Source organism: Lissotriton vulgaris, chromosome 4_1, assembly GCF_964263255.1.
Source record: "Lissotriton vulgaris chromosome 4_1, aLisVul1.2, whole genome shotgun sequence".
Lineage (NCBI taxonomy): Eukaryota > Metazoa > Chordata > Amphibia > Caudata > Salamandridae > Lissotriton > Lissotriton vulgaris.
Genome location: NC_141691.1, coordinates 181072813 through 181082853, shown reverse-complemented (window position 1 = coordinate 181082853; position 10041 = coordinate 181072813).

Sequence of the window (10041 nt, the reverse complement as noted above, 5' to 3'; positions counted from 1 at the left end):
CAGCGCACATTCGTCATCAGACGTCGTTGTGGCAACATCTTCTACCACCACTCCTTGTAATAACTCGAAAATAGCTACACCAGCAGCGACCAAAAATCAGCCTACAAGAATATTATCTGCACCTAAACATCCCCCTAATTCCAAAACAAACCAGACAAAAATACCAACATCAAGATTAGCCACAACCACGAATTGTATTCCTGATATTCCTGTCAACAATAATCTAGTAAAGGAATTGGGTAACTCATCAAATGGGCTGCCAAGATTGGAGGTCGTGGAAGAACCTAGACAAACAAGAGGGGCCCAAGGCAGGAGACCACCCACCGAACTCCCGCCAGAAGCTGTACCTTATGTGGTGGTACTCACTGGGGTACCAGAACTGTCTGGAAATGAGCGGGAAGGTTTCTTCCAACTCAAGAACAAAATAATGCACTGGCTATCTTCACATAGACCAATAGCCAGTAACATTAATGGCGAAATAGTCCATGTCCGACGTTTGCCTTGGCTAGGTGGAAGACCAAAGGACATAGGGGGAGATGTGGTTGTGGTGAATTTCAGAGACAAAAATGCAGTCCAATACATACTGTCCTGGCCACACGGTAATGTGAATTACTGTATTACACCGCGCCCGCTGACTTATTTTTACCCAAGGTCTATAGTATTCCCACACCAACCGGTAACTAGCAATGCCCTCTTTGACAATCATTTTCCCAATATGGAGCTTGCTAGAAACCCTATTCATATGTATCAATCAGGACCAGCGCCTGTCTTATCCGGGTGGAACACCATACCCCCCAGACACAACACAAGTGAATACAGAAGAATGGCTCACTTAATACCATTCACACCATTGGAAACATCGAACAGGTTTGACGTATTCAGCGGTCTGGAGGAATGTGACTGAAATTTAATGAACAGGGAGGAAGATAGTGGTGGTGCAAACAATTATAATACTGATGGAGCCAAGGAGGAAGAAGGAAGTAAATCCCTGAGGACCGAAAACATTGTTACCGCAACTGGCACTGGGGTTAATAGTAGCCTGTCTCCACCCACACCAGCTGGCAACTGTGGGTCAAATGAGGGGCCCTCTTTGACTACATTAGTTTCATGGAATGTAGCGGGGGTGCGCGCAAAAATATGTGACCCTGACTGGAATAATTACATGAACACCTTTGATATCTGCATGTTGCAGGAGACATGGGCTACGGACCAGGTCCATAGAGTGGGATATAAAACATATCAAATAGAGGCTGTGCCTTCATTAAGAGGACGAGCCTCAGGAGGCCTACTAATATGGATCAGTGTATCTATTAATATCGGTATAAAAATCCTAAATACCGATTCTCTAGATATACTGGGTCTGGAAATAACTACAGAGGATCAAAGGGTGATCAACCTTATAAATGTGTATAACAGTCCTCATCCATCTCATAAGGTGTCGCCATGTATTGAAAAATTGGAGACTTTTATGGACACCCTAGAGCCAGATGCTAGTGTAATCTTATGTGGGGACATGAATTGTAATTTTGAACCGATTACGGGCATGGTCAATTTGTATGAAGATGAGGATGTGGCTAACAGGATACCTCTCCTGATTGATAATGGAACCGTCGCTGGGACCACATTAGCCCTCCAGATCACTAGGCTGCTTACAAGCCATGGTCTGAGGGCTTGTAATGGGCGCATGCCATCTGATAGCCCGAAAGCACCCACTTTCAAGAGGCGAGATTACAAAAGCAACCTAGATTACGTTATCATTTCTTTTGACTTGTGGCCATATACAATTGATTTAAAAGTCAAGGAGAGATTTGATAGTGACCATTATCCCCTTGAAACTAGTTTTTTCAAGAAATTACTAAAGGGGCCGGGAAACATAGAGGGAGGCGACTGACAAGTACAGTTACCAATACTAGATAACATCATAGTTAGCAATAATCGAAGGGCTGTCAAATGGGCATATATACTGGAAAGAGAGGACCTTCTATCTAATATTTACTGTACTTTTGCAAATACATTTGAATCGTATTGTCCACTCAGATGTGAATCTGGGGATTTTATCAAATTACATAAATTCCTCTTTAGTCAATTGCTAGACCTTCTAACAAAAAGACCAAAAAAGGGACTGGTATAGTAAATGCAAAACCAGTTGGGAAACCTTGGTACAACAAGGAATGCCGTGTTGCCAAAACTGCTTTGATTGAGGCAATTAAAAAAAAAAGTCCTGTAGAAATTAAAGACAAAAGGAAATTATATAATACAATATTGGTAAAAGCAAAATCCTCTTGGGATGAGGAATTATGGTCTAGCATGCTACAAGCAGCTAAAGCCAAGGACCAGAGGCACTTCTGGGAACTAGTGGCCAAGGGGAACAAATGTGAGAAAGGCTCTAGAGAGGTTTTCTTAGACGAGGCCACGTGGGTAAAACATTTTACAATGTTGTACTCAGCTAAAAACACCGAGGTTACTTCTCCGGAAGAACTGGCTTGCATTCAGCCAGCGAATCCACACCCACTGGTAGTCTTTGATTTACACGAAACTGAGCTAGCAATTGCTTCAGTCAAACAAGGGAAGGCTCCTGGACTCGATAAAATCCCAGGTGATCTTTATTTGCATAACACTGATGTTTGGGCACCATATTTAACGATCCTCATCTCACAAACTCCTCGGGGCCTCCAGATATTATTAGACAGGTTCCAGCAATATTGTACTTTAAAAGGGTTAGAAATCAATATAAAAAAAACTAAATATATGGCACTAAACCCGCACAAAAGTTTTAAAAAAAACCTAATGTTAAATGGTCATAAGCTTGACTATGAACAGAGATTTACATACTTAGGGGTATTATTAGATTCGTCAATGGGATGGAGACCTCAGCTAGAAAAATCAAAAATAGTGTTCAAACAAAATTGTCTCCCAATACTAAAAAGATTTAATAAATGTGTGAACAAGGCAGTTACCCCAGCAATAGAGATTTTCAGGTATAAGGTCCAATCAGCTGTTCTGTACGGGGCTGAACTATGGGGACCAGTATGCAGGAAGACCTTTGAAACACTGGAGAACAAGTTTATTAGGGGATTATTAAAAGTTCCCATTAATACTCCATTGGTACCATTATTTTTAGATCTAGACATCAAGCATACTGACCACCATGCAATGTTGAGACCATTAATATTATGGGTTAGACTATGGACAACCCCCGAATTAACTGACTACAAAAATGGGTTGAAAGAAGTACTGGATCTAGATAGTGGTAACCAAATTTATTGGTTCAAGCACATAAGAGCGTGGTTATCCAAACTAGGTCTAGCCCACTTCTGGAGTGAGCCGGAGTCCTTAATTATGGCCTCCAAGAAAGTTGTTAAATTGTCCTTTTGGTCCTATGTGAGCCACGATTCTGCGTACGTTAGAACGCATGGACCTTTAACCGAAAAATTTTTAATGGTTAAAAATGTGGCTTGGTTTGAACCATTTCTTGACGAGGTTCAGCCGCCGTTGGCCAAAACCCTGTACCTAAAATATAGATATGGAACACTGAGAACAAAGGCAACAGAGAAAAGCTGGGGGAAGACAAACAGTGATTACTGCACTTTATGTTCTAACAATATAAGGGAAGACATTTTACATATATTGTTTTTTTGTCCTAGTTATGGCAAAGCAAGAAAAAAATGGATAGTGCCATTATGTCACATTATTGGCTCTAGATCCCATAAGGAAGTAGGTAGAATTTTAAAAACGGATACCAGCCAAGTAATCGTGTTTGGAATCAGTAGGTTTCTTCTGGCTGTAAATTTCATTAGACTGAAAATGTCTCTTCCTTTTTAAGCTGTACACCACGTTGGACTGTTCAAACCACGGATTATGGTTTTTTTTTCCGCTTTATTTGTCTTGTTAATTTTAAATCTTATGCCCTGGCTGTTATAAATTCGATTTAATGATTTCTTAATTCTGTAATAATGTATTTTAAACTATTTATTCAACTTGGTGATAATTCTAAACCATAATAGACTGTCCCAAAATGATGACGCGTAGTACTGATTATTGGTTCTTTGGTATTGTACAATGGATTATTATTATTGTATTATTGTATATCTTTTATGTTACAAAGCAACGAAATAAAGATTATTGAATTGAATTGAATTGATTAACCCAGTCAGCTTCTGGGATGTGTGAGTTAAATGGCAGCATTTTCTGCTTTTATCTGGCTAATCGTAAAGCAAAACCTTATGGTATATTTCCTCTTGCTAGCCTCCATTATAGTGTCTAAGTTGTGGATTCTGGCCTCATTCTTTCTTTGATTTAAAGTGTATTTATATTTAGCCCTACATCTTTTTACCAGCTTGTTAGTTTTTGGTACAGTTCCAATGGCAAGTTTTGGTTTGCATGAGAGCATCCAGAATCAAACCACTTAGGGTTCTGATCAGCAAGCCTAAGAGCAGGCTTCAATAACATTTTCTTTGGCATTTCACACATTTGAATAAAGGACTTAAGTTTTACCCTAACATCCCCTCTGATTTAAAGCACATAATAAAGGCCTCATAGCTATCCTTGATCACATTTTCTAAAAAGGTAATAGGGTCAGATAATCTCCAGACTAGACATACGTTTTTATCTTTAGTATGCATACATGTATCAGCACTAGGACTGGGGGCATCAAGGGACATTTACGTGCATCCTATGCAAATTTTATTTTTCCTCTACTGGTCTGAAGAGGCCAGCCACTTTATTAGACCATTAACTAAAAAATAAAGTACAAAGATGATCACAGCTTATTTGAGCACTTGTATTGCATCCATCTTTAAATGATTTTTCTTTTGTTTATTAAAAAAAAATCAAAGATAACTGTGAATTGGAGGCCATCATGTAAAGATTTTTCTACACGCAAAAAAAAAATCCAAAGATGGCCACTGTGGATGCATGCATATGTGCCATGACCATACCGAGGGAAACAAAAAGGGGTACCTCTCCGACCATAGATCAAAAATTCTTTCAACAGCGGAGTTTACTTGTATTACTACAAATCTATTCAATTGACGTACTTTATTTCCTTATACACATATGTATTTTTCCCATTTATTGAATTAGAACATACACTTCAAGTGGATTATACCAATGTTTACTTCTATGCCATTTGCTTTCACTGTATCAAACATTTTCTATTTAAAAAGAACAGCGAAAAAGCACATTAACACATTTACATGTCAGACAAAACAACTAATCCATTGTTGAAGACAAGACTAAGGCATAAACGAGTCTACAGATTTATCTACTTCGTCTAAATAACAACACACAAAAAAACGAATTAGTGCATTCTATAATGGACACATTAGACATTACATACATGTCGCAAAGACATCAACCTGGACATTTCTGGGGTCATTTATGGACTTTGATAGTTCTTATATGTCCTACAATGCTTTTTTGTATCTGGGCCTATTTACATTGTCTCCACAATACCTATTTATTATGTGGTCCTGGTGAGGTCAAAGTGTAAATATAGAACTCCTTGTCAATGTCAATTTAATAGAGCTTAGACTTTCCATTATTTGACGCAATGTTTTGAGATGATTGCTGTTGGCCTCGGGAAAGTGATGCCGACGCGTTTCAACCTTCGTGGTGGGACCATGAGATATTTTGATGGACTGTCTTCATCAGGGCGAGGGAAACTTTTGTAGGACATGGAAATTCTTGGGCGTGTGGTTAATAGCCAATTTCATTTGTATTCTTATTTTTCTGAAAAAAACATACGCAAGAAGAAGTTGCTATGGAGTATATTGAAGCCACCAAGCGCATTCTGAAACATTCTCAATAAAAGACTGTGTAATCAACAAGACATCTTGAAAAAAATGTGACAAGAAGATAAAAAGAATAAGAAAAATACACAAGAAGAGACCTAACAACACCATTGATAGACCTCCGCCGAATTTGGCTATTTACCACACGCCCAAGACCTTATTGTCTTGTGGTGTACTGCCTTTTCCTGTCTATGTGTTGTACTACTTATGGAATTGTAATATGACATTTGCAGAATGTTGTATGTGTCATAGACCTGGGTCATTGCATTATATGAAGGGTTTTTGTAAGTACACCTGGGCAGTTGATGTTAATACATGCCAGTTGATGGATGGCATTCTTGGTGGAATAAACTCAAGAACAAACAGCATACCTGTGTCCAGACTGTATGTTACAGGCATGCTTTACTGGCGTAGTCGGCAGGATGACCACTAAGAATCTCAACACAGAAGATTGTTGTGAGATATATTTAAAGAAAATACGATTTATCACCAAAGGATATTGAAGCTTAAGATATTTCCAATCAGCTACATGACTGTTCTCTCTCAATAATTATAAAGGAATATGGAATGCATATTGGAATTTAAAGAGGTTTCTTGATTATTTAAGACTCTACTTTGTAGGATTTGGAGCTTCGCCGCATAATTACTTTAATTGCTCCTTGGTTGTTTGTTGGGGTTTATTTTTTATCAATGCAGGCTCGTCCTTGTTCCTCTGTGAGAGTTGTCATGACATTTGTGGTATTACATAAAGCGCTTGTGATGGTAACCGGCAGGAAACGCTCATAATCGCTATTGGGAAAATGACATGATATTTGTAAAAGTGTTACATTAAGCACTTGTCATGATAAACGGCAGGAAGCGCTTGTAATGGACATCAACAGTTGATATTTGGGGTGCATTGTTTTAAGTGTCTGCACTCTCTTGTGTGGTAATCCTGGACTCCCAGACACTTTACTTTCGAGCCTTGTTGTTCTAACTTTGTTGCATGGATCTGGAAAAAAGATTATTATTAATATATTGCCAAAAAAACTGGTGGAAAACGTTCAGTGTTAAAGGCGTGTTTTTAAATAGTTGACGATAAACATTGTTGTTACCAGTGGTTGATGTGCACTTCCATTTCGAATCCTGAGCGCGGAAGCCTCTTTCTTGTGTTCATCATTCTTCGCCGGCAACCCGATCTCTTTAAGCTGCGTTCTACGTCATTACGCAGCATAATCGAAACGTAGAAGCCATCCTGGATTGGTAAGTCAACGAGGAGTTGAAGTGTATCTGTCCAATGCGCACAGCATTCAGTACGCTGATGCACAAAGCACGGTAACTTCTTGCTCTCTCTCTTTTGTTAATAATTCTGCGCTGATGCGCACAGCATTCATAGTGCATAATTATTACATGTACTACAATAGAATTGGAATACAGCAGTATATGCGAGAACGATTCTGCGCTTATGAGCATGGCATTGTTGTTTACAAACGGTTTAGTATTTAACTGTCAATATTTCTTTCACTAAAAAATAAATTAACTTGCCTTGTTAACTACAATTAATAAGATATACACAACCTAGTCATACATAAGATTTTTGCAGTACATATGTATGTGGTGCAACACTCTTATACTAAATAGTAGGGGCACAGTGAGATTTTGAGTGAAACATTTAGTTTACTGTATTTCTTGTTAAGTTCGGGAACTTAAAATGCAGAACATTACAGCTGCACCCTTCTTTATTACTACTCCAGGTACTCCTCCCATACAGTATAAAAAATGGAAGGTGGTGTTCGAAAGATATGCTAGGGTATGTGGGCCTTCACTTAGCACTGCAAGGAAATCTTTGTTACTATTAAACTGTTTAGGGTCGGAGGGTCAGGATGTAGTTGACCATTTATCAGACCTGTCTGCAGAAGAAGCAATGGGCTCAATGACTATGAAATATGCATTAAGAAATTAGATAAGCATTATTAACCGAAGGTGAGCACTATTTTGGAACAATACAAATTTGCTAAAAGAATGCAAGGTGATGATGAAACTGTGGAGGGGTACCTAACTTATTTGAGGAAGCTTGCAGCTTCATGCAAATTTAATAATCTGACCGAGGAACGGATACGAGACCAGTTCATGTTTGGATGCAATATGGAAAAGGTCAGAGAGGAATTATGGCTACGTGATGAGCCTACGTTTGATTAAGTTCTCAGTGTTGCTAAAAGGACTGAACTCTCATTAAAGTGTGTTGCTGTGTAAAAGAAAGATTCTGAGAAGGAATACAAAGTCAAGACTGACTGTTGTGAGAAAGCGTTTATTAATATTAAAGAGAAACTTAAAACTGCATCTTCTCTCAGTATCTTTAACACAAAGTCAAAACCTATATTCATCACTGATACCAGCGAAAAGTGCTTTGGTTCAGTCTTGCAACAACAAGGATCCAAAGGTATGCAAACCATAATGTTTCTATCACGCAGTCTCAAAGATCCTGAAACTAGATATTCGGTGGTGGAGAGAGAATCTCACGCTGTATTTTGGGCCATTAAAAAGTTAAAACAAATTCTTTGGGGCATTGACTTTGATTGAAATATTTAGTAAGAAGGGTCTTGATTCAATCTCTAGTAGGATAACTAAATGTGTGATAGGACTGCAGGAATACAATTTTGTAATAAAATATATCCTGGGTATAGAGAATAAGGTAGCGAATGTGTTGCTGTGTGGCGTTTAGATCTCCGAGTGAATTTTCCAGTTTCATGCCCTTATATAGGTACAATTCACATTGCCCTTACATAGGTATAGAAATCAATCCTTTATTTAGACATAGCCCATGCAGACCAAATACAGGCATGGCTACTTCCACCCACCCGTACCAAAGGTCACAGCGATTTCTTTGAAAATCGGCATAAGCAGTTAGGGAACTTCCCCTTGCTTGAATATTGATTTGCCCAAGAACTCATGTACCTTGCAAAGAACAACTATTCCCTAGGGGTTCTTTCCTGACGTTATTATGCCTGACTTTACGTCAATCTATGGCATTTCTTAACACCTTCAAGGCGTAAATATACCTTCACTTGCTATGGTTTCGGAGCAGTTAGACTATCTACTTGCCCGACGCAGCTCGCTACAGCAACTGCCGAAGGAAGCCGACCCGCCAGCTGACTCACTTATTAAGAGGCTGCCTTTCTCTCGCCGAGAATCCAGCTCCAGTGTTTCCAAGCTCCCCTTGCGGGTGTTGGGAAATTGAGTCCTGAGACAGAGATACCAGACCTCCTTCATTCTAAACCAAGGTATGGAGCTGATTAGAACCTAGAGAAACCTTTGGTAGATTCTTGGCAAAAACACCTAAACCTATACTACCCGATACTTACTTCTTCCCCCATACTGGGCTTAGGTTAGGTACATTGGGGTAGGCGTGTTTAGAAGCACCAGTTTTAGTCAATCTTATTTATGAATGTATTTTTATATGGCTTAGACACCATACAATGCTTTTACAGTATTATTTTACAATACTCTTCTCGCTGTACGCATTATACTTTGCAGTCTGCTTAACAATTGTAGCAGTTCACTTCTCTTGTATGAGAAAGAAGACTGTTCAATAAACCTTTTTATTGAAAACGCCTGGCTCTCTATTTCTCTACAACTCTGTTGAAACGAAGCATGCACGATTGACTGAGTGAAATACTTATCTATTGTTTCCGCGACTCTAGAGATATATTTCTTATTCTTGGGAAACAAAGTTGTCATGTTTATGCGGTTGTCAGAAACTAATTCCTTCTTATGAATTCGAGAAAGTTTCTAGTGACCTCTGATCTAGCTGGCACTCACTATTAAGTTTATCATATTCAATAGAGACCTAGTCGACCTCAGTCCTACGTCTAATCTATAGGATATATTATTCCAATGGGCAGAGCCTATTGGGAATATAGGAACCACACGTTCTTACACCTAAAACTTTATTTGAAGAAGAAGACTTAGAAGATGCTGAGGAATGGGTTTGTGTGATTGATCAGGATATCATTTCCGAAAAAAGGTGGTGTGTTGCAATGTGCTTCCTACCACTGTAGGAAACACATCATCCGCAAGACAACACATCTTGTTACACCTCGAATTCTTGTGGGTGGATTCTACTTGTTTATGAATTTTGTTGAGTTGGTACTGTATTACAAGCACGTAACAAAAGTTCTTTATAAAAACGAGCGCCTGCTAAAATATTGAGTGTGGCACCTGTGTTGTTGTTATTTCTCACAGTTTATTGCAGAGCCTGCGCATAAGACAA